This window comes from Ammospiza nelsoni, chromosome 2 (genome assembly GCF_027579445.1).
Source record: "Ammospiza nelsoni isolate bAmmNel1 chromosome 2, bAmmNel1.pri, whole genome shotgun sequence".
In the NCBI taxonomy this organism is placed as follows: Eukaryota; Metazoa; Chordata; class Aves; order Passeriformes; family Passerellidae; genus Ammospiza; species Ammospiza nelsoni.
In genome coordinates this window covers 17334799-17360422 of record NC_080634.1, presented here as the reverse complement: position 1 = coordinate 17360422, position 25624 = coordinate 17334799, and positions in this window count along the sequence as shown.

Sequence of the window (25624 nt, the reverse complement as noted above, 5' to 3'; positions counted from 1 at the left end):
TTAAGCAACATAAATTCAGGGTGCATCAGGCAGCAGCTCTGGCACAACCCTCTGTATGGCACTGCCAAGGCATGAGGGCCCCACCAGCCCTGCTGCCATTGGGTTGTACCACCTGCACTGCACCCAGACAGCACAGACCTCAGGAGAAACAGTCCCAAAAAACTTCCAAAAATGCACACCAGCTGTTGCTGCCAAGCAGGATGATGAGTCTGCCCCCAAGCCTGTGCCAGCACTAGGTCAGTGTTCACTGCTGCGGCACAATGCCCACCAGGATGCACTGGCACCTGGGCACAGTTCTGGGAGCACTGGGGGAGCAACAGTGGGGTGCAGGCTGCTCCCTTGAGCTGAGGTACTGCAGGAAGGGAAGGTTTGACCTCACCATCTTGGTCCTACTGCCCCTGCTGTGGGGTGGGGGCAAGTCCCTGAGCCAAGCACACCTGCGGGCTGGTACCTTACACGTGTGCCTTGCATTCACATCTCTGGTATGAAACAAGCTCTGATTTTTACATCCCTGCTGAAAATTCCAGACAGGAACAGGAGTGGTTCCTTTCAGACAACTCCCTTCAGTTGTTTTCTGGGGTCTCCTTTTTCCTTCACTATGGCACTTCTCCTGCTCTTTCTCTGGTAGTGGCACAGTAAGACTGGAGTGAGAGGGAAGGTGCAGAGGTGGGTTTTGCTGCTGACAGGGACATTTCAGACCCTCTCTAGATGCCAAGTCATTTGGACATGGGCATGTACCCTGCACTGGCATTCACTCAGTGCATGGCTGCTCCTGCCACATCTGCAGCACCAACAAATGCAGAGAAATCCCCATGCAGTGCTGTCATCTTACTGCAAAAGTTTCATACCTTCCTGGTGTTTTCTCATGGGCGTCTCCTCCAGGCACTGACTCCAGTTCCTTTTTCAACCATCCACCCCACTCTTTTGTAGAACTCTTCTTCTCCTTGGTCACAGCTGTGGCCTGTTAAACTCAGGCCTGTTCCTAATCTTTGGTAATTGGCCCAGCTGCAGCTCCTTAGGGGTGAGATTACCTTCTGCATTATCTTTATTTTTCTTCTATTCTGTCCCCCCACAACGCACAGTCCGCTGGTGGGAAGTTAGTAGAGGAGCATGAATGTGATAAAATAAAACCATGGAGCACTCACTCTGCTTTCTGTGTCCTCATTTACACTGCAAACATGAACAGCCAAGGCTGGTCTCTTTGACTTTGGCTAAGCTGGGAAACAAAAGGAGTCAGGGCCAGAGGCCAAGGGCCAAGGCTTGCTGCCCTGCAGTCAGCCTTCCCCCAGCCAGGATATTGGGACCCATCTGTGCTGCCCTGGGGACAGCCCCCAAGGATGCACTGTCCCTGCTGCCCCAGGGCCAGGGCTGCTCTCACCAGGGCACTACTCTGGCAGTGAGGCAGGGTGCCTGCCCAGGGGACATGCCCCTGAGCCTGCTCTGGCCCTGCTCCTGTGGCTGGTGCAGATAGAACTCTTTTCCCTCTGTGTTTGTGCTGGGCATCTCACATAGGAACCTCTGGGGACCACTTTGGGAGCCCTTTGCAGCTCCCATCCCTGTCTGGCAGTTCTGAGCCTGCAGTGTCACCTTTGAGATGATATGCTCTTAATTCTTACTGAAACAGGCAGAGTAAAATCTATCCTATAGACCCCTTTGCATTGCTGACACCAAAGGAAACATCCTGGCAATACAAACAGATGTCACAAGAGGCCCAGAGCAGCTCCTGATGCCGTTCCAGCACCATTTCTCTATGGATTGGACAAGGAGTCTGCTGAGGTTTCCAAACTGGGATACCAAAAGGCAAGGATGTGCATATTGGCCAGGTTGGGGGTTTTGACACAGAAGATTGAACAGGGCTATTATCATTATTGTTGTTGTTGTTGTTTAAAAATTAACCTGTTTCCAGGACTCAGGAGCTTCAGTTTTGCTCTGGACTCCATGTGTGATAGGAGAGCTGCCCAGCTCACCTCAGAGCACAAACTAGCAGCTCAAAGTAGCACAGATAAAACCACAGCTGCAAGCTTTTTTTTTTCTACCCCCAGCCTGGTGAGTCAGGAATGAGCATTGCTGGGCCAAATCTCCTAAAACAAGTGCAGGAGCCCTTCTTGAGATGTAGTTCTAGTGGCAAACTAAGAGGCAGTTGCCTAAATCACATATCCAGGTATATAACACTGTAAAACACCTCCAGCGCAATGCTATATGTCAAATGTCAATCAATTGAGAGCTTTCATATCAAAGGGCAAATACTGATTGAAGAGAAGCAGAGAAGTGCAACAGAGAAGTAAATAAAAGAAAAGGTCTTAAGAGGCTTACAGCCACCCTGGTATAAAAGAATCATCTTTCAAGCTGATAAAAATATTGTTACATGCTCTGATAAGAATAATCTCTCAGGCTCTGATAAGACTACAATGAGAACAAGCCTTTTACAACACAGCATTAGTGAACCACAGCCCCATCCTGCCCAGAAATACCCTTTCTAGTGCCGCTTCGTTTTGTTCTCCGCTGGGGCAAGCACTGAAAAGTGCTACTGTAGCTTTCCTCCCTGTCTAGCAGGGACACAGCCAGGAAAGGACTCTGTGGACTCCACCCTATTGAATATGGAGCAATTCACTCCAAAGCAACTAAAGCATGCAAATAATTGCATTGACTTCAAATGAAATTATTCCTGTGTGTAAGTGCTCTACTGAATCAGGGCCAGGGTGCTTAGCACTCTGGAGTATCAAGTCTTAAAAGTTTTGGAAGGCTTTAAGTGAGAGGGAATGGTTTGGGAAATAGGGGGGAGGAAAGTGGGTGGGAAGGAGATCTCCCACTGAATAACAGGTCAATTATCTCTGAAGTCTGTGATGGGTACAACTAGATAGAAGGATGTTGGAAGGTCTGAATCTATTTGGACATTTGTGCTAACCATGACTTCGCATCCCAAATCCACAATGACCCAAAAACTGGACTGGCTATATGGTTAGCAATTTGAGTTTGGAAATAAATCCTGTCATAGTCTATGCACACAACTTATCTTCTTTCTTTTCTTATTTCCATCACAGTACAAGAACATTTCCAGACAGCCTGCTGTTCTTGAAGGGATGGGATGACTTCCACGGCACAAAAAATCCTGAAGTTCTTTGTGTCCCGAGCTGAAGAAGGTAGATACTTTTAGTTGAGTGAAGCTTGAAGCCCATGAAGCTCAATGAAGCCAACTAAGCAGAAGCACCTACTCAGGCACTGTAATGCAGGGGCACAGCTCAACACCTGAGGAACTGAGCTGTTTTGCTGTGTTAGTCACACTGACAACAGCAGATACAGGGATGGCTCCCCCAGAGCCGCGGGTTTGGCAGGAAGGAGCAGCACAAAAACCCTGTGGAAATGACCTGCTGAGCTGAGTGCCACACAGGCACTGGGCTGCAGATATCCAAAGCAGCCTGTGGGTGAAAGGAAGGAAAATATGAAGTGAAAATGGAAGGCCATAACTTGAGTTTCCTGCTGAAAGACCAGGACTATTCTTTGCCGTGTTACAGTCGTGAAAGGTCTCATCCCAAGAATGTGGACATACCAACCAGTTCATTCCCAAACCTCTCCCAGCATCACTGGCTCCCTTCTGCCCTAACAGACACTAGTTGTGTGCACTTCTCAGGTCTGATCCCAGTTCATTCCAAAAACAACAGATGAAAGGCAGCAAGCATTAAAGTAAATAGGAGTTTTGCTCTCAACCACATTTGGAGCAGAATTTGACCCAGAATTAAGAGGACACTTTCTACTGGGGATCCAGCAGGTTTCTGATGCTGTTCCAGTAGCTCCAGGAGGCACACCTGCTCTTGGATCTGCATGGCAATTTCTGTGGTTTGGCCACTGAGGAGGGTTTTATATTATTTTTAAATGTTACCATTAAAAACAAGGAGCTATTTTTCTCTTTTCTCTTCACTTTTCTTTTTTTTTTTTTGCAAAAAACTTGGACAGGACTGACTAACCACATAGGTGACAAAGCCGTACAGAAAATATTCTCAGGGTTGTACACAAAAAATATCTCCCACAGTTGTTCTGGCTACTTCATCTAGCCTCAGCCTCTCATGCAAGAGCCCTTCCCTCAGCTGCCTCTCAGAACTGACCCCACACAAGCTGACTGCAGCAGAAGACCACTGGTACATCTGGTGTGATCCAGGGGACCTCCACAGCCTCTGCTCTGTGTTTCTGACTCACTTCTCTCTCATTAATCATGGGAATTGAATGGCAGGCTATGCCAAGCTGATAGACCCCTAAAGCTTTTTAATCCACCCATTGCTATCCCATCTTACATGGGAGAGTGGGCACAGCCACGTCACAGAGACAGGCTGGGTAGGGAAGCAAAGGCTGTGTTCTGGAGCTCCCCACCACTAATACCCAGGGTACATCTCATGCTTTGGCCATTGCACAAATGGCATGAGGTGGCATCTGCTATAAATGACCAAATCAGAAGTGGAAACGTTTATGAAAATGTAGGAAGTGATGTGATACTGAACTGATATTGAAGCAGTTTTCCACAAGTGTCACCAATAGTGCAGAGGACAACTCCAGTTCAGTGAGGGCAGCTCACAAATCCGGGTGAAACAATCTTGTATGATTGATGCTATGGGAGAGTTAGGCCAGGAACCTGGACAAAAAGGAGAATCTTTAAGCCATTTAATATGATTTTAAACAGTTTTGGATAATAGCAAAAGCATATGAACTGCTTAGACAGGCATCTGAAACAATTTCTGCATAAAATGTGGGGGGGACAAAAAAAGATCCACATATTTAAATCAGAAAAAAAGGCCAGAACAAAGAGCATTTCACACCAAAAGAAATAAAACCCCCTTTTCAATATTACCTACCTATGGCAGGAGCTCACCACTGAGGGAATTTACAGGCCTGCCTTTCACCAGGATATGGAGAGCAGAAACAGCCGAGCAGGTCATTCCTGCCCGGGAGCCTGCACGGGGCTGAAATTGGAGCCGGTCATTTGCGTCATCCTCAAACAATTAGTAATTGCTTCAGGTAACTGGGGCCACCAGCCAGCTTTTCAAGAACCTCTGTGGTCGGATAAGGACTGTCACATTCCTGATGCCAGCACCGAGCCTTGGCAGTGAACTCTGCACCCTCACGTAAGGGCTGGTGGAGAGAAGCACCCTCCCAAGGTAAAGAATTGCTGGTGGACAGAAACACTCTCCCAAGGTAAAGAGCTGCTGGTGGAGAGAAGCACCCTCCCAAGGTAAAGAGCTGCTGGTGGAGGGAAACACCCTCCCAAGGTAAAGAGCTGCCCCAATCTCTCCTGCTGCCTTAGCAGGGCAGATGTGGGACTGCACAGAAGGAGACACAGGGCCAGCTTGCTTCCCGCCAGTGTGCAAAGGTTGGGCTGTGGTGGGGATTTCCATTGGCAGAGGCTCATAAGGACAGGGAATCAAATTCACAGATCAAATGTCCACAGCTTGCTGATGCTCACTTTGGCCAGTAGAAATCATAACACTGGAGGCGCTCATCTAGCCAGCTTAGTTTTTAGCATTTCACAAATCAAACTTGTTGATAAGCCATTTCTAGAAATGAGGAGAGCAATAACATAGAGAAAATGGAGCCAATATGGAAAATACTTTGACATTCTCTGTAATGAGATATTTTCATGATTCACCCTAGGTCCAAAGGAAAACACTTCTATTATGTGTCACAAGTCAGCCAATTCAAATAGAATCAGTGAGATGTGACGTGTCTCTGCCTCAGCAGCTGTCAGTTATTCATTTCTCCATCATCAGGCAGACAACCAGAAAAAGCCTGCCAAACCATTGGCTCTGAGGGAGCCATGCCTGTATCTGCCGCTGTCAAATTGACAAAGAAACATGCAGACCCCAGTTTTAGCTCTATCAAAGAGGCAAGTGTTTTTAAATTATATACCTAGGCAATCTTCTGTACAACTTTAAAGATACTATTACCACCATCAGATGTGCCCTTGAAGAGACTTGGACAGACCAAATAAGAACCTACCATCTAGATATGGGAAGGAACCGACCGTCTAGATGTGGGAAAGTTCAGGGTAGACATTCAGAGGATTTTAAACTTTTGGTGTGGCAATGACTTAGTACACCAGATGCAAAGGCAAGGACACAGGAGACAGAAGCAGGTGAGGCAGGCTAAGGAGAGCAGCTCTTATCAGGCTGGATGCAGCAGAATTGACAAACCAGAGCTCTTCAGATATTGCTTTTTTTGTAACAAAACACCAAATGTTGACTGTTGTTGACTGTTGACTAACTGCAATTTGTGTAAAGTTTATTTCACTCCAAATTCACAGTTTCCCATTAAAAATTACATATCACTGGCATTCAGAGATGCTTTGGTGGGAGATAAAGAGCAAAGGATCAACTACCTAGTCCATATGGATAAAAAGAATAGTCGGAATTACTGCTGTAAAAGCATGGAAGAGTCTCTGGTTTGGGTCTTATAATAATCCCTATTAGATTATTAGTCATCTGATCTCATAGGCAAGATAATCCCAACTTTCACAGTTTTTGGATTACATCTCTAATAGTTTTTAGGTCCTGGCATCTGCTGTCTTGTTTACAAACAAATCCAAGAAAAATGCTCATAAAATATTAAACAAGGCAAAGGAATATAAATACTACAGCGCTGGAAGGAAAACCAACTACTTAGTAACACCACCATTTTCCAGTAATCACTTCCAAATAAAAAAACAATTTAATAATGTGGACATATTAATTTTAGATCCCTCATGCTTGCAACCCTTAGATGTTTTCTGTGGATTAAGCCCATTGCTGATGTAATGGTCTGGAGCCAAGTGGAGCTCACACCCACCATGGTCTGGGTTCCACCTGTTTTTAAGGTAAACCATGACTTCCTGCTGTGAGGCATATCCGTCTCCCAAGGGCCAGAACACAAAGATAAACTCTTTGGTTTTATTGCTTTGTCATGGCTGAATTACACTGTCCCAACACCCAGACCCAGCTCCAAAAGGCAGCAGAACTGCAGCAAATAGCCTGGGTGGAGAACTGTGCCAACCAGGCTTGCTGGCCCGTAGGGTGCAGGTGCAAGAGCTTTGACAGATAGAAAGGGTGTGCTTTAAGGGTTCAAAAAGTATTTCTGTGCCACACAGGGAAGCTTTAGAGAGAGCAGGGGAGAGAGAGAGAATAGTGAGCTGTTGCACTAAGCTGTCAGTGCCTTTCTTGAGAGGACCTTGTATCCCTGCTGTTCTCTTCCCATCACAAAAGCCTGTGTTTGGGGAACTCAGAATATAAATCTACATTGTTTTCCATCAAAAGAAAATCTCTCTGCGGGTTAAGGGTAGCACTCACCGGCAAGCACAATCTCACAGGAGTCCATGTGTACAAACATCACCTCTAACCCCCAGACTCCTTGCAGTAAAGTGCCATGATAGCAGCTAACACAATGCTGGCTGTAAGAATGAAGTCCATCGCAGCCCTGCCTCGGTGCTTGAGACCACTGCACATGCCTGGTGTCACAAATCAAGGCATTTACAGTTATCAGACAATACCTATCCAAGCATGGAGAGATACTTAGCAAGAGGACTTAACCTGAGCTAATAAGGGGAAATGCATGCCCCTTAGGGAGATCTCTTCAGTAGCAAGTAATGAAATTCATTTGATGCAAACGTAAGCCCCTATTAAGGAATACAAACCAGACATTGCTTGTGCATTTCCAAACCAGCACAGCTATTTTTATTTTCATTGTGCATATATCCCTATAGATTTTCAGATGTTTTCAGCTGTCTGGATTTTACTGGTGACTACATCCTTGACATCTTGTCTTTTTATGCATTGATTGGTTTGGTGTCATAAGAAGTGTGCATTCTATGCATTCTGCTTCTTCAGGTATCCAATGTCTCTATTTTCCATAAAGAACAAATTCCTATTTACTAGTTCAAGCAAACTATCAAGAGAGAGGATGACCTTCATTTACTCACATTTGCATACTTTCTCTGCTTGCTCTAAGCCTAGAGCTAAGTTCTTTATGGGTAAATATTTTTCCATCTAAGAAACCTTTTTTTTCCATTACAGGGTTATATAAGCTGTTAGCAAACCATGTTTTAATTGGGAATTAAGCCTTGCTGGAAATGAAGAAGTGCATGAAATGCTGGGAAAAGGAAGTATCTTTTAAAGGAAAATGTCACATCATAAAAAAGAAAAACAAAAGAAAAAAAAAAAGTGAGAGTGGGGGTGGTCAATTGTTTAGCTTAAACTGACTGGAGTACTAGTGAGCATTTGCTGCCTTCTCTTCCACTAGATAAGGTTGCCTACAGACACCAGAGAAATAGACCATCTAATTGTTTCTCATCAACTTCATTTTATACCTCCTGGCCTCGAGGAGAAGGTGGGAGTTCAGGAGGGCAGCAAAATCTTATGGGTATCCCACACTGGTGGGCAGAGAGGGCAGAGACCTCCAGAGGTCCCCATCACCTGCACCCAGCATCCATCATCAGGCAGCCAGTATAAACAGAAAACAGTGCAATGCCCAGGAGTGGGAATGGAAGCCCACCCAGTGCTCCTTTGACCAGACCTGAAGCACTCCCCAGCCCCCCAAACCCTCCCTGAGTGTGGCCATGGGCCCCCAGCCTGAGCTGTGCCACAGGTGGGGCTCCCAGGGGCCAGGCTGCACACTGGTGTCCAGCCAAAGCCAGCTCTGCCCCCAGGCAGTGCTGAGCACTGTAGCCATGACATTTTCTGAAAAATCTTTTCTTTAAGATTTTTTCTTCTGAGAAGCTGAGAGGCCTCAGGAACAAAGTGTAAACAATGATTATCTGCTGCTGTGCAATGCAACAGGTGGATCTGTGATTTGTCTCATGTGGTTGTTTCTGGTTAATGGCCAATCACAGACCAGCTGGCTCAGACTCTGTCCGAGACACAAGCTCTTGTTATTATTCTTCCTTTTCTGTTCCTTGCTAGCCTTCTGATGAAATCCTTTCTTCTATTCTTTTAGTATAGTTTTAATATAATGTATATCATAAAATAATAAATCAAGCCTTCTGAAACATGGAGTCATATTCTCGTCTCTTCCCTCATCCTAAGACCCCTGTGAACACTGTCACAGACCACCACCTTTTCTCTGCTGATGTTGGTCTACTCATTGCTGGAGTTGGAGTTGTGTATTTGCTACCACTCTTTGCTTCCCAAATAAACCAGAAGCACAGCAATCCAGAAGTTTATATGCTGAAATGGGGAAAAACATATCAAATACAGGAAACAACCAAACACAAGATCAGTACAAAAGATAACCAGAAATAGCGTGCTATGTCTTCAGGACAGCAAATGCAAAGAATTAAGTTTAGATCATTACATTCTTATTCTGCAAATAAAAGATCAGATTCTTCCACTTCAGTCCAAACAGTTTATCAAGCCAGCATATCACACACAGTAGCAGCTCCACCTCAAGAATTAACAATATAGTTCCACAGCTACATGTAAGTGTATATAAACACTTGCATTAGCCAAAGTGCAGGTGTAGCTTGGATTATACTGGATTGTGTAATGTTACTTGCTCTTGGTTTCTTTGCCATTCCAGCTGTTAAGCAGAATCCAAATATTTATGTGATTGCATGTTATTTCAGCTAAAGAGCAGTTAGAAACATCCAGCACAGAGCACAGACAGGGCTTATTTATAAATGATACAAGGTTTTTCTCCTGGCTGGGTCCTACATTCTGTCCATTTGCAAATGCAGACGCTGGGTATCAGTTTTGGAAATGGATGTGTAACAAGTTAGTAGTATTTAACCTCCTAAGGCTTGCACTTATTTATTCTGAATGAGCAGAAATGAGCTAGACTTACACCAGGATAAGAATTCATAAAAGGCATTGATTTGCTTTAAACCAGAACAATTAGGTCAAGCCATCTACTCTCTGATAACTACATGATCACCCAGCAGCACTGATTTTGACAGCGCGGAAAGAACCTGGGGCAAGATACCATCTGAGCTGTTCAAAACACAGGCTCACTCTGCAAGACAAGGCTGGTGCTTGCACAGCTCCTGCAGCCTGTGATTCACTCCAGCCATGCAGAGTTTCATCTCACACCAAATTATCCTGGCCACCAAACACAACAGTTGTGAGCAGTCAGTGGCAGAGCCAACACTGTGACATGACAAAATGGCCTGCCATTGCCCTGGTCAGGAGCTCTGCTTTCTGACACAGCTTTATCAGGCCTTAAACTCTCCTGTACATGGCAGCTTTGCTGAGCTTTTCCTGAAAAGCAAAGAGGAAGGCATGCTGATTAAGCACGCATCCATGTAAGAACGGGAGCAGCAGATCTCTAAACCTTTAGAAAGCCAAATAAATAGGATGTCCAGCACATTGCCAGGCTGTTCCCTGTCATCCTTCCCAACCTGCAGTGATGTGCCTGGAGACACATCCAAACTCAGCCTCACCTGCAGAGGAGCCCTAAGAAAGATGAGTTTGCCACAGCATCAGTATTGAAGTCAGGGAAAACCCAATCTAGCAACAAGAACATCACCCACCTACCAAGAGAAGGATGAATCACCTACAAGCTACATGAAACCTTGATTTATTGGTAAATTGTGACAAGTGGGCTAGGTTCTTCATCTCTGAACAGACTGTGCTGTTCAGGCAAACACCCCCAAGCATCATTTGAGATGTGGAGTGCTGGTGCAGAGCTGCTGAGCCCATTGATGAGAAGGAGTTGGCTTCCTCAAGTGTGGTTTTACTCTGAAGAAACTGCCTTGAAAAATTACCATGCCTCCTCAGGCTGTGTCTCTGCAGAGTGACTCAGGGTGTAATAGATGTCTTGGGTGACCGAGATAACTTTGCATGGCCAGACACAGGCAGCATGCTGAGCACACTCTGCATCCTGAGCTCACAGCTCAGCCACAGCTGTGCAGCAAGACCACCCACCCAGCCCTGGGACAGGCTCCTTCCTGATGATCCAGGTGGCACAGCTATGCTTCATGGAAGCAGCCTTTCATTTCTGACTGCTTTCTATTTAAAGCACCTCCTTCTGGTGCATCCTGATGCTTTTTACCTTGGGACATTAATCACAAAAGCAGTCACAAACAGCACACCATTAAAATGCAGGAGACCCAATTTCTGCTTCGCACAACACTGGGAAATTAAAATAATTTGTCACTGTGATTTCTTAGGAAGCTGGATGTTCAGTCCTCAAGTGAGAGATTGTAGCAGATATGGAAACACCCTGAGTGTGCCACCTCAACACATAACTGAGTTAACTCAATGGGCTATAAAATTTCCTCTGAAGTCTCTGGTTTTGGTTCCCTCCTGACCCACATCCATGGTCAGTGGCCTGAAGCAATGGATTACAATCACCAAAAGGTATTTTGTTAAAGGCCACCTGAAAGAGGTAGGAAAGTGCAATTCTCCAGTTAGCTTATTTTTTGCCTTGGATGTCTGGCTCACTTTTCCCCAGAAGGAAAACTGGTGGGATTCCCCAGCTGGCTTTTGCTGTTAAACACCAGTCTTGTCTGCCACAATTTTTTTCCCTGAAGGCAGCCAAGCTAACAAAAGAAAAAGACTTGCAAAGCAGAAAACAACTGCTTGTTGGAGACCTTGTTTTGCTGCATAGCAAAAATACCTGAAATACTTGGAAAAAATGTATTCTTGTTTTAAAAGAAAAAGCTGCAGATTATCCATCAAGGTTCAAGGAAAACTAGTCAATTACTTCTTTCTTCATTAAGTTCCTGAACATATTCCAAGGAAATCTACTGATATATGCAGTGTTTTTAATGTAGCCAAGTTATGAAAAAGGAGAATACTACAGGTCTCAAGTCAGTAATCTCTTCCTTAAGACATAAACTACAACAATCAGGCTGCATCTCAAGAATGTCCTCTTTATATTTAATTTTAAAATTTTAATTAAAGTTACTTTCCTCTAGAATTTCTGAAAGGAAAAGAAATGCTTGAAAGTGGGACATGGGGATACTCTAAAAGCAGAGGGAAAAGCACTGCTCCAAGTTACCTTCAGATCAAGTCATTCTCCTAAACCCAGATAACCTGCATTAATACTGAGCTAGCAAGAGCAGCACTCTCTGTGAAACCATTCACTCTCCATTTATATGTCAGGGTGAGGAAAATGAAATGGGAAAAAAACAAGCCTATGTATGAGATCAGATCTTCTTAAGAAACCAAGAGCTGAGGTTTTTTCCCTTTTTTTGTCTTCCTTCTTTCCTTTCCTTTGTTGGGTGCTGCTTTGGAGCACACACATCTACGTTATCCACACTTGTGGCCCCCACTGGAGGCTCAGCAAAATAAATTCAAGCTTCAGTCAATTCACAGATGCAGAGGGAAGCCCCAGCCCATGCTTGAGGGCTTTGATCCATGGAGATTCATCAGCAGGCTCTGTGGCAGTGCCAGACAGAGCTGCTGGACATGCAGATCTCAGGGCTGGAGGAACACCCATCCCTGCTGGAGGGGCAGCGAGGGCTCTGGCCAGGGTTTGCACGCATGCCATGCAGACAGGGGGAAGCCCTGTGAATCAGAATGGGCACTTTCCCAAGGGCTTCTCGGGGCATTTACAAGTCTAATCTAAGTGCAGTTTACTCAAGCATGGCTGCTAGCAGAGCTGCAGGCACACCACCCCCTCGTGCTCCACCCTCCCACGCCTCGGGCCACCATCCCAGCTCCTGGCCATCTCTTGTCCCAGTACTCCCACATCCCCAGGCTCCAACCAGCGCCTGCAAACGCCTCCACTGTCTGGGACACAGCCCCATCCCTCACTCTCAGGAGCCAGGAACTGCCCACACAACCCCTTTGCCACCAGCCATGACCCATCTCTGCACCCTGCAAGTGGGGATCTAGTGGAAAAGTAAGATAAAATTTGCCCTCACTTTGTACATGGTGGAAGTGTTGTTGGACCCAGCAGTAAGCACACTGATGGACTTCTCTGAGCCACCCACAATGCTTCAACAGGGCTCAGCCTTGCTGCCACCCTGTCCTCAGCAGACCAATGTTCCTAGAGCTGCCAAACTCTCAGGGGATAGCTCAGTGCTGTACAGAACTGCAGACAGAAAAACATGAGCTCAGACCTACTGGCTGACACAGAGAAAGGCTGACAATGGTGGGATACCCTGTGCAAGGAGCCCAGTCTGGGCTGTGGGAGGCAAGAGAATGGGGAGAATCCCAAACCAGCACCAGCACATCTACAGGGGAGGCAGTCATGGTGCTGGAACCAAGTATCTGCATCTTCCACCACAAACTGATCTTCATCAAGCACATTTCTGAGTGAGAAGGAAGTATTGGTATAAAGCATGCTGGTTGAGGAGAAAAATCACGCTGAAAATTTGGGCAGACTAAGCAGAGTATTTGAATCTCTTTCTCTGAAAACCCCATCAATGCCATTTGACAGTTTGCTCAGCCCTTCAAATTGTTGCTGACAATTTTGGGTTTTTCAGCAGAATTAGTCATGCTGTAAATTGTTACACTTGAAATGAGAACCACAATCACCAGTTTATCATACATCTAATTAAAATAAACCTAAGTATTTCACACTATATATACACTGTGGTGTTCATGTGCCAAACATCAAGATACAAAATACTTTGGAGTTCATATTGACGTCAGTTTTCTGCTTCAATCAACATTTACCTTTTAGGTCAATACATTCTTTGTTTGCCATAACAGAAGCTAGAATCAACATGCTTATGCATGTAATTATTTCATTTAACTCTTTCAGTGTTTGAAATAAAGTTTGTAAGGAAAAGGCAAAGCTGAATACAAGCATGCAGTGGTTTTGCCTGGCCTTTTGCTTAGTTAAAATCAAAAAAATACTATTGCAGGGCTGTTATCTGGAAGAATCACCTTGTTCTTTGCCAGCACTGGCACAAAATATACAACAACATTGCCAGTAATATTAAATACCAGTAATAGCCCACCTGAATAGCCGGGAGACAAACATTCAGTTATTAAAAGCAATGGTTCAGAATTGCCTCATTAAGCCCAGTAGCTCACTGTTTACAATGGGCTAGTGCCAAAAGAAGAACACAGTTTTACAGCTTTTATTGCTATTGTTTCAGTGCATTGAAGTATCTGTTTTCAGATAACCTACAAAAAAACCCCAATTTTAATCAACATGAGGTATTTGAACTCTGTGGCCATCATTTGATCCAGCCCTGCTAAGTAGAAGAATGTATACTTATCTGTTTGGTTTATACAACAAGTAAACTACTTGTACTCTGCTGCTCTTGCCAGCATTACCAGTGCTGCCTGGAGAGCTGGTGGAGGAAACATCTGCCCAGGCATGGATGATCCTTGTTAAAAGTGCCACGAAGGCTGGCAAACCATGACCACGGGTGCCAATGGCTTCCTCAGCACTGCCATCCCAGGGAATGGCTTTGTGTCTCCAGATAGCCAAGTTTAAAATGGACTCAGGATAAGAGGAGTGTGTAGGAATGCTATAAAATGTGCAGGCACAAAGTCACATGTGCCCTGCCAAGAAGCACACACACATATTCACATGGGAGGCTTGTTGGCAGGCTCAGTCTCTTGCTTTCTCTCTCACATGTATATGTATATATGCATACATATGTATACATACATATATATGTGTGTGCATATATATATTATTTTTTCTGGGCTACAAGTCTTCCTGCAAGCCCAGAACTGACAAAACCCCTTTCACCAGCCTTACTCTAACTTGTTGACAAGAGCAACAGCTGTTCAGGGAAGTGAGGAAAAGACACATGTGTACAGCAGGGAAGAAAAGGCATTCATGGAGAGAGGGGCAGGAGACCAGAGGAGTTTTCACCACTCACAGGTAAAGCACACCATTATGGAGGTGCAGTACCCCCTGAATGGGGTAACCAGGAGCTTCTAGGCAGCTCTGTTAGCCTGTTAGCCTGCCTGTTGTCATTCCAGGAGTGGGAACATTATGCCCCGTTTTCTCTCTGCGGTGTGGGCACAGGACAGAGCTATGAGGACAACACTGGAACTTCTCTTGTGCAGCACCAATTCTACACCTCCCTGCACTCATCCCCATCCCAATTACAGCTCCTCAAAGGAGAAGGGAGGAGGAAGGTCAGTGTGCTCCATTGCAGACCAAAAATAAAGATAAAAAAACATGCAAAATTGTCCATTAGTGCATGAAAGACAAACCCTGTTTGCCTCACTCCCCAGTAACTCACTACCTTAATGGCAGAAGATAGACAATTAATGGTGTGGCTTCCATGTTCAATCACGTTGGGGGCTATGGCTTTAACCCACTTTAAAGAAACTAGGCCAATCATTTTATGAGGCATGGGAATTGTTAAATTGGGCTACCCCTTCTGCTTTATACAATTGCATGAAGGCTGGTATTGTGGGGAGGCTTTAATGAAGGCCTTATATAGCTCTAGGTCAGGACATTTGCATTTGTGAAGATTACATTGAAGACACAAGAAATGAAACAGCATGAACAAACAGCAGTGTTTTCATCTTTAAAAAAAAAAAAAGCACCTCACATTCCATCCGTGGGAATATGGTACAAGGGACTGGGAAACAATAGTTTCTATTTCCAGCTCTGCTGTCAACTTTCAGGAGTCTGACCTTAAGCAAATCATTTTACTCTGGAACCTCATTTATCTGCCTTGGGTGTGTAGAGGCTCATTAGTACTCTTACTAATGAGCTTCATATAATCATATGCAAAGCACAGCATTTTAGTAGATTTTGGAAGAGTAGGATTTGTGAAGCCCTTTGAAATTCATGATGATGTAGATATGTAAAACTCTGCCTCTTGCTTGTTCTCTCTCACACACTCTCTCTCTCTCTAGGTGATAAAGACAAATTCCATTAAAAAATTTCAATTCGCAAGCACAAACAGTATAAACCCAAAGTCCAGTTCTTGAAATTTTATCACTTCTTTGGAATAACAGCACTAGCACAGAGGAAACACAAACAACAGCAGGGTACTGGAGCAGTTGATTCTGAGCAAGCAATAAAAACCTATATACAGTTGAACTTTGGATTACATGCCACGTTGAGTTATTGAATTTGACAAGTTAATTTGTTCATTTCTTTGACCTGATTTATACACTCACAGTGTACTTGCAGGTCTCCTCCTCTTCAGGTGTTGCTTTTATACTCCTTGCCTCGTTGTAGCCTCAGCAGTACAGAGGCAGTCACCTGCTCTGAGTGCATGATTGCAAACCTGTCTTTTACTAAGCTAATTGGTAAAGGTAGAAAAAAACCTACTTGTCATGCCTACAGCCCAAAACCAAAGAATTGCCCTATTCCAAAAAGAGTGTCTTTTTGCATTTATAACAGTTGGTTTAATGAAATATTATGTTCTACCTACAAATCTCATCCATCTTTTGTCCTTTTATGACAAAATACCAGGATAAAAGCTCTGACTTAGCCTCCTCACTGGAAATAAGAGGTGTACAGGTTTTGACTGGGATATTTGGTTCAGAGCAGCTCATACAGGGCCGAGTTTCAGATTTGTGACCAAAACAGTGTAGAGAGTACAATAATGTTTTAGTTACAGCTGAGCAGTGTTTATACACCATCAGGGGCCTTTCTGCCCTGCCCACGAGTGAGCCAGGGGTGTACCAGAAGCTGGGAGGGGACACAGCCAGGACATCTGACTCCAACTCATCCAAGGGATATCCCACACCTTGTGCTGCTGTGCTTCCAACACATGGGCCCAAGAAGAGCCAGCTCCACCTCCACTCTCACAGGCATAGGTGTGCCCTTGCTGCTCAGGGCAAGATGTACTCACACCTAAAATGGAATCCTGTCGCTATAGTATATGAAAAAACACAAGTGCACACCACTGTTGTCAAGGTGAAGGAAAAGGGAAGTTTATTTTCTGACTCCAACATTTATAGTTTTCCAGGAGGGACAGTGGATTGGAGAGTGACAGTGCCACCTCTCCAATGACACTGGACAGACCAACAGTCCATCAACTTTCTCCTCCTCCATAAAAGAATGCAAAACAATGAGTTATTTACAGAAAGTGTGTGAGAAAGTTCGCTACAAGAATGTCAACATCAGAAGGTTTAGAAAATCTTAAAAAAAGAGGGTGACAGAATCCTTTCCTGGGGAAGAGAACAAAAAAGATTTGCTGTTGGAAAAGTAGCCAGAGCAGCCCTGTATGAGGCCTCAAGGCTCTGGTGAGCCACAGTCACCTTGCAAGAATACCCCAGCTATTTGAGAGTGAGGAACAGTACTGGAAGTTAATTGTAATGGTGGGGAAATTGTCCTGGTTTGTTTGGTACAAGCTTTATGCACACTAATTATGTGTTTGGCTGGAAGTTTTGGGTGTTAAAAATAAAGGGAAATTATATTTTTGAGTGATAGATGAAGCAAGGGGACCTTTGGCAACTTAGGTTTTGCCTGGGCAAGGAAGCCGCAGGAAGACCACCACTTTATAGGAGATCAAATCAGATTTTTATCACTGATCAGTTTTCTACCATTTGTTTTTTCATTGAACCTAATTGCATTACTTTGCATTTATCCTTAGGTAAGGCAAAGTTTCAAAGTAGGTAAGATTCGATTTAAGAAAAATTAGGTCAGGCAAGGAGGTTGAAAGACTTTAATTATAGCCTTGTCTTACCAACTGACTGAGAGTTTTGTTCACCCTCTGCACTTGCTATAACCTCTCAGAAACACAAGGAAGGCCCTCCACACCCTTCCACAACCAGTCAAAAACCCTCACCTCCCTTCACATCCCCACAAGGCTCTCAGGATTTCACCATATCACATCTCAAACCAGATCCAGCAGGCTTCAGTGCTCCTTGAGCCAGCATCACTTTGCCTTGATGGGCCAATCTCCAGCACAAGGCCCTCACCAAGCAATCTGGGAGAAGGTGACTGCAGTACAGCAGCCAGCTTCTTCCACCCATCACCTTCCTCCCTGCGCTGCTGCTGGTCCATCCCCAAGCTGCAGGGCTTGTGTCTCTTAATTGGACAAAAATTCAGAGACCCCAAAGTTGTCCACAGGATCAGACCTGTGAGCAGACACTGAAGGGGTCCAGGGTAAAAATAACCCCTGAAAAAGAAAATGTGTGGGGAGAGTCACTGAGGCCATTCAACACCTGGCAAAGCCAAGGAGGTGGCAATCAGTGGGAGTGGGCATGAGGAAGGATGGGGCAAACCTTGTGTCTCAGCCTTTATCCTTGTCAGAGCAGGGGATTCATTCCCACTACTTTCTGATGTCCTCTGTCCTCTGGCACCAGTTCTTGGAAGCCTTGATGGAACAGTGTCAAGCCCTCCTTGGTGGAGAAGGTCTTTCACTAGGGGCTGGGCACTCTGCTCAGAGAAACAGTATTCAAGAAAACAAGATTTTTTTCTCCTAACCATGTGCAGGCACCTTGCCACCATGTCTCTCCCCAAAACAACACATTATTGACCCACCCCAACACCAGCATCCACAAGAAGCTGTGTATGACTGACACAGGGACAGCACTGGAGCAGTCACCTGGACTGCTGCCAAAGGAAGCAGACAAGCCCAAGCATCCAGCACCCAAGAGAGAGGATGCTGCTCCCCAGCAACCTTTCCCAGAGAGGGAGAGGGGACATGGGAGCCCCTCTGCATGCCCCCCTCTGCCCAATACTGAGCTATCCCTGCTGTCTGTGGCTTCTCCTGGGAGAGGACTCCCTTACCACATCCATGCCACAAAGGTGACAGCTGATGTCTAAAGAAATGCCAAGAAAGCATTTAAGAGCTCTCAACCCCCAGGATGGCCATGCCAGTGCCACTCCTAATGCTGTAAAATGGATGTGACTGAAATGGAGAGGAGATCACAGCTCTGCTTTGCACACTGCACAAAAACATCTCTTTCCTCCCAGACAGGAATGAACCAGTGTGGGGTAGGGCCATCAAAAATCCCCTCATGGCTTGCAATTACCAACACAGTTCTGTTGCCTGCTGCTGGAGCCAGGACTGAGGCTGGGGTGTTTCCTGGCTCTCAGGCCCAGACAATAAGCAGGCCCACCCACTCCATCCTGGAGGGAGGGCTTGTTCCCTGCTGGGTGCATAAGCTGGCTCTGCATGCATTTACATGCCTTCTGATAGCACCCAGAGAGTCACTCTTCCAAAATCCCTATGCTGGAGACACTGGGAGTCTGCTGTGATGTTGTGATGATTAACACCAAACTCAGTTCCCATCATGCAGACCTCCATCCCTGTGCCTGCCTCAGGAATTGGCACACAGCTCCAGGCTGGGCTGTGTGAGATGATGAGCTTTCCCTTGCAGAACAGGATGTTTTTGTGTTTTGGCCTTCCCCATGCACTCATGCCCACATTTCCATGGACAGCTTTGCAAGAGAGCTCCTTGGAGTCTGAGAGCTTCCTCCTGGAGCCAGCATCCCAGGCAAGCTCCTGCATGGACACAGGAAGCGCTTTGCTGCTCCTCTGAGAGTTGGAAAGGGAAAGACAAGAGATTTTAAGAACAATTCTCTGCTTCCCCCATCACTGAAGAGATCTTGCACCACTCTCTCTCCCCCCCCAAAACAAGGTTTGCCTCACCAGAAAGCAAAGCAAAGCAACGAGGAGAATGTGGAACAGGAGCACAGCAGCAGGGAGTGCCAGGGCCCCGGCCTGGCAGGCAGAAGAGAGCAAGCTGAGCCATGCCACCAGGAGCTCCCAGGTTCCCATCACCTCCCACCCGCTTCCTTGGAGCAGGCGTGCCGCCCGCCCCGCCGTGCCAGGGCCTCTCCCCCACGCCTGCCCCTCCTGCTCCTCACCCATCCCAGCACACAGCATGCCAAGGCACACAGCACTGGGCTGCAGCCAAACACACATTTTTTGGAGCAAATTCATCCATCTTCTGCTCAGCAGCCCAGTCTCCATTTCTGCAGTTAAATGATCAGTCTCACCCCAACCAGCACAAGGCACCTCTGGAAAAGGGTACCCTACACTGATGCACCAGGGTTCCTTTCAAGGCCATTGTGAATCATACAATCAAAATGACCAGGTAGTTCCAAACCTGTTTAGTAGGGCCTTATTTTCTGCTTAGCATGTATCTCGTGGAGAAAAAGTAAAAGCAATCTTTAATAACACAGCTGGGAACACTGAATGCATTGTGAGAGTGCTGCAGTTGTGACTTCTGTAAGTGCCAAGCAGGAACTCCTCCCCCACCAGCCCAGGTACTGCCAAGGTGCTATTGAACTATGCACCAAAAGAGGCTGGTGGTATTAGAAATGGGATACAAGGAAGGCTACAAGAGCTGCAGGGTCCCTCTACATTGCTTTTTCCCTAAGGCATCCTCACTTGGAATGAAGTTTCCAGCTGGGCTGACCGACTTGGAAGCTGAACTTCTGTTTAGCAAGAGAATAGGCCTAACACAAACTTCCCCACGGCTTTCTGATAAGGACATGACAGTCAGGAGCCACACCTAAGGAAGCTCCTCCCAGGCGTGTTGCAGGCTGCAAGGTCTCTGCCAGCCTTGGCAGAGGATGGTGGCTTTGGGCAGAGAGGGGCTGTGCCACCCCTCCACAGCAGCACCCTGGGATATCCCTGGCAACAGCAACTCCCATCTCCTGGGGTACAGCTGGGGCACCACAGGGAGAGCTGGGCACCACACTCACTCTCAGGCACATTTCTTCACAAACAGTGTTTTTCACAGAGACATCTTGAGAGCCTGATGAGATTTATTGCCGAGGCACAACACATTGTGCAAGAGGCCCTGTGAGATGTGGCAGGAGCTGGCAGCTGTCATGGAAGGGAAGTCAGAAAGCTGTGTCCCCCATCTGAGGATCCATTCATTCATACAGCATTTCCATACCTAATGTTATGCACCTGATGCATTTTGAAGGGACAAGCCACCGGCTTACATCCTGGTGATCCAAGATGTTATCACTTTGTTAAGAGAAGGACTGAAGATAGGCAGATATGGACATGCAGGGAATATCTTGCTTTAGAAAAAAGGTGGGGGAGGGGGATAAGGTACAACTTTCTGTGGGAAACAGTCTCCCCACAGGAAGAAGTAGAGGTTTCTTTTAAGTGGGTTTATTATTTTTTTTAACATTACAAGAATTTTATTTTAAAGGAATGGTGTTTCACCTGCAAAACCAGAGTTCATTTTATCTCCTCCCACTCCTCATTAATTAACCTCAAAGAAGGTTTTTACAATAAAGAGATACAATATTAGTTAGACTAATGACTTACACAGACAGAATCATTCCCGTAATCTTGCTGAATGCTTGGAGCAAGCAGACAGCTCCTGAGAACTGACAGTGCTGGCTGGGGGGAGTGAGACTCCTGAACAAAGATTGCTTCGCAGATGGCTCCCCAATGCCAGCAAAACACCAGCCTCTGTCAGCTGCATCCATGAGGCACATGGCCTAGGCCATGAAGATGTGGCACAGCAAAGAAAACACTTCTGGGTAAACACAGACAGCATTGGAAATCTTTGTGCTCCAGTACTGGGAAAGAAAGGGCAGCACTATGGGAATTGCTGGCCCCAGTGCTGAAAGGCAGGATGGCTGTTCCAGACAAAATCCCATGTGCAGGGTGGGCAGGAGGATGAGCTGCAGGCTGTGCCAGTTTTCAGCATGGGTGAACAGAGAGGCACAGGGGCTGCAGGGCTTCTGGCACCAGCACATGAGGGAGAGAAGCAGGCACTTGACATTTCAGCAATGGGTTATGACCAGAGGAATTTGAAAAAGAGACTAAGGGGGGAGAATAGATTAATTCTAGGCTTGTGGACAAGATTTATCTGTTTCTAGGTTTGACCACTTTTCCTTCCTCTTCTAGTCCCCTAAGTTTCAATTTTTTTCTACAGCCAACACTTCAGTAGTAGCCAACACAAAAGGAAATGTGCTGGTGGTGGAAAGGAGAGCTGGTAGGATTTATGGAAGGTAGCAAACAGTCAGGAGAGAAGATGGATACAGTGGTGATGCTGGAAATGGATTCAGTTCTGGGAACAACAACACAGAGCACAATGCAGAGTGGTGATGGTCACTGAATGCTGTAGCAAATTGGTAAGCCTAAGCTCCATGGAGGTGGAACGCCCAAAGGCACCAGGAGAGGCAGGATCTGACTGCCTGAGCACAGAAACTGCTCCAAGCAGGAGCCTGAGCAGAAAATGGGAAAAGGCCAGGCTGGATGGGGCTTTGGGCAACTTGCTCTAGTGGAAGTTGTTCTTGCCTATGGCACAGGCACTGGATAATCTCCAAAGACCCTCCCAACCCAAAGCATTCTATAATTATATGGTAAACAAGTACCAGAGCTCGATGTGGTGGACTGAGTACAGTAAGATAGAGACTTCTGGGAGCTGCTCAGGAAAAGGGTCCTCAAAGAGTCATTGCAACTAGTTTTGAGAAAAAAACTATTCTCAAAATGAAGCTTGTCAGCAAAGGGAAGGAGAAAGTTGCAAAATGCATCCCACCAAAGGAATAGGGACACCAGCAGAGAAAAGAAACCAAAACCATTCTCAAAGCAAGAAATAAGAAGAATGGGGGAAGCTAGACAGACAGGTCAAAGAATGTATAAAAGCGAGAGAGGAAGAGGAGAGGAAGAAGGGGAGAGGGAGAGGGAGAGGGAGAGGGAGAGGGAGAGGGAGAGGGAGAGGGAGAGGGAGAGGGAGAGAAGAGAGAAGAGAAGAGAGAAGAGAAGAGAGAAGAGATTGACCAACACTCTCCAGTGCCCAAAAAAGCCAGGTAGGATGTAGGCTGTGAAAGAACAAGGCAAGAAGGACCTGGTGGCCAGAAGGTTGTAGTAGAACCATAAAGGCTAACAGGAGAGGACAGGAAGGATGGTCCATATATCAATGGAAAATACAAGTGGATGGGGAAGCAGGAGTAGGAAAAGATGAGAGAATGGCCAAGACAAGCCAGAAGCAAAGCTAATGGATTTAACAAAGGCACAGAAGAGTCTCTACTAGTATGGCAACCCTAATTAAGAGGATGTGGCACCAAGATATGATGGCAGCAAATAATTAAAGGTTGTTAAGAGGAAGTAATTTAAGGCTAATAAGAGACAGTAATTTATCAGGAGCCAGCAAGAATAAAGAGTTCAGGAGCAGTAAATACAACAATGGAGTAAAAATCAACAGGCAGAGCAAGAACCAGAGCCACCAGCATGGCAACAAGGACAATGCCACAGCAGAGCATCAAGTCTGTACACAAATGGTGAGTGGCTGATGGAGTCCCAGATGGAGCTCTCAGGCCTCCTCCCTCTCCTTATTCAAATCTCCCCCAAACACCCATCAGTGCCAGGAGGCCTTTGGGAAGATATCAAGCCAGTGATCAGGGAAGGAGCATCTTTTTGAAGTTGGGCCCCTGTTGCATTTGTCCCTGCACCCAGCATCTCAAACAAGAGCTCTTGGGGCAGAGGTTGTCACAAGATCCACACCACATACGGGGTGGACAGGATAGGAATGGACACAAGGCTGGAGGAGGGTGGCAGCCACCAGTAGATCCCTGAAGGAAAGTGCCATTGTTGGGCTTGCAGAGGGAAGGGTGAGAAGTCTTCACAGCTGCAGCCCCAGCCATGGAGTGAGTACTGAGCTCTTGCCAGGGGAGCAAAGGACCGTCCTCCCATGGGAGCAGGGAAACAGGAGTTCAGGCATCAACCTGGGAGCAGGAAGGCAAAAGGAGCAGGCTACCTTCCCCACAGCTCTTGCTGCATCTTTACACCAGCACATGAAGTTTATCAGCCATGTTCCTGGTGGTCCTGCTCTGTCGCTCTCAGACAAACAGGAGATGACCGCTACTGTCCTTGCAGCAAGGATAGCTCTCACTCATTCATGCCCAGGGTCCAAAGCCAGCCAGACAGAAGTGCACACCCATCCCTCTGCTCTCCACATCCAAGCAAATCCTAGTCCTGAGCCCAGGCTGCTCCACAGGGAGCGAGTGGCCAGCGCTCACACGCAGGTTTGCTGCAGTGCTCCTTCCCATCGGCTGTCCTGGGCTCAGCCACAGCCCAGCCTGCTCTGCCAGCTGGGGACACGGGGCATGGAAAGGAAGGGCTGGAATCAAGAGACGCACCTTGAGACATGGATGCAGAGCGTGGGAAAGAGGCTAACGACATTCATGTTCATCAGAAGGCAGATAAAACCACTGCAATAATAAAATTTCATTATGGCAGCTAAGGAAGAAGAAACAAAAATTCTTTGTTTGCTGTGTCTATAATAAAGTACAAAGGTACCTGCCTTTGCACTACTGGTTGCACAGACAGGTTCCAGTCCTGGGTGAGGAGTAGAACTTGCTGCTGCATTGTATGTTGGTTTCCAGGTGGCAGATGAACCCTTTGCATTGTTAACTAAACACTCTGTGACACAAGGTACATGCAAAACACCTTTCCTGGGGTCCTTCTCCTTATGGTAAAAGAGAGCAGAGATGGCAAGACTTACTATTTCACACAAATGTCAAGATTTATGGATTTATCAAGAAAGAGGGAGAACATTAGGGTCCTCATCAAGAGCCAAGGAATGTGCTTCATCCTCATTAGGCATGGGAGAATCTACATTGGCAGTCATTCTCAGGACAGAAAACCATTAGACACCCAACTTTTATTCTTCACATTGCTTTGGTTTTCACTAGTGCATTCAATTTGCAAATTCAAGAGAATAGCATGGGAAAAGTTTCTATTTTTAACAAAAGAAGGTAAAAACTTCTAAAGTAATGAATTACTCCTGGATAAAAAGATTAATCTTCTTGAAAGAGCTTTGCTGCCTTATGTACTCCCACACAATACATTTTACATACTTACATTTTGCATGCATATATATACATACAATTCTCCTACAGAATACAAAAATAAATTGATCCATATTATAAACTAACTCTACATATGCATGTATTTTATTCACAGACATGTGTGAGAAAGTTTGAGAAAATGAATAATCATAGCAGCCTGAGACTAGAGCCAGGGGCTAGAACAGAAGTGGATAAAAGCTGCGTAAAAATAAACATTCAAAAAAAACAAAAGCATTAAAGCATCTGTCCTACCTGCTAATTTTTAAATACTTTCTTTTTCCCTCCACTATTTATTTTTGTTAAGAGAGATCATCTATCCCAAGCACCAGAACAGGTGACCCAATGGCATAGTTATTTCCTGATGAGTCATCCATGTCCTGAGCTCAATCTCCTCACCTCTATCCCAGCAGGAAGACTTGTTTCATATAGCTCCATCACAGCACTCATGGTGATGTCTTAAGCACCATTAGAACCTCAAACCACTAAGACAAATGCTTATTCCTCACTTTGACTCATCTCCTCTTTTATTTTTTAAGAAATCCATTAATGACCAATGATATTTCATGACTGGCTTTTCAAAATGTCTTTATATGATTTTGCCTCACTTAAAAAAGGTTTCCCTAGTTTTGCCTCAAGTGTTCACAAAACGCTCTGAGTCTATTCATGGGTCTAATACACAATTCCCTGCCATTGTAGCATACTCAATTTGCTCTGGTGCTTTTTTCCTAGTCTGGGTCTGTTATTTCTCTTCCTGTCCCAACAATCAGGGCTTAGAAATGTTAAATTTTTCAGATGAAAAAGCTCATTTTTGAGGCATTGTCCAATGGCCCCTCCAAACAGACAGGTAATCCTAGCAGCAAGCAAAAGCAGTATCACAGGCAGGGTCTCCAAAACTGAGCACACAAAACACAAGAACTCAATATGAGTGACCTACGGAAGGATCATGAATAACCAACAGATCAGTCATTACTCATTGTGTTATTGGGAAAATTTAGAAAGAGCAGCCATCTAGAAGGGT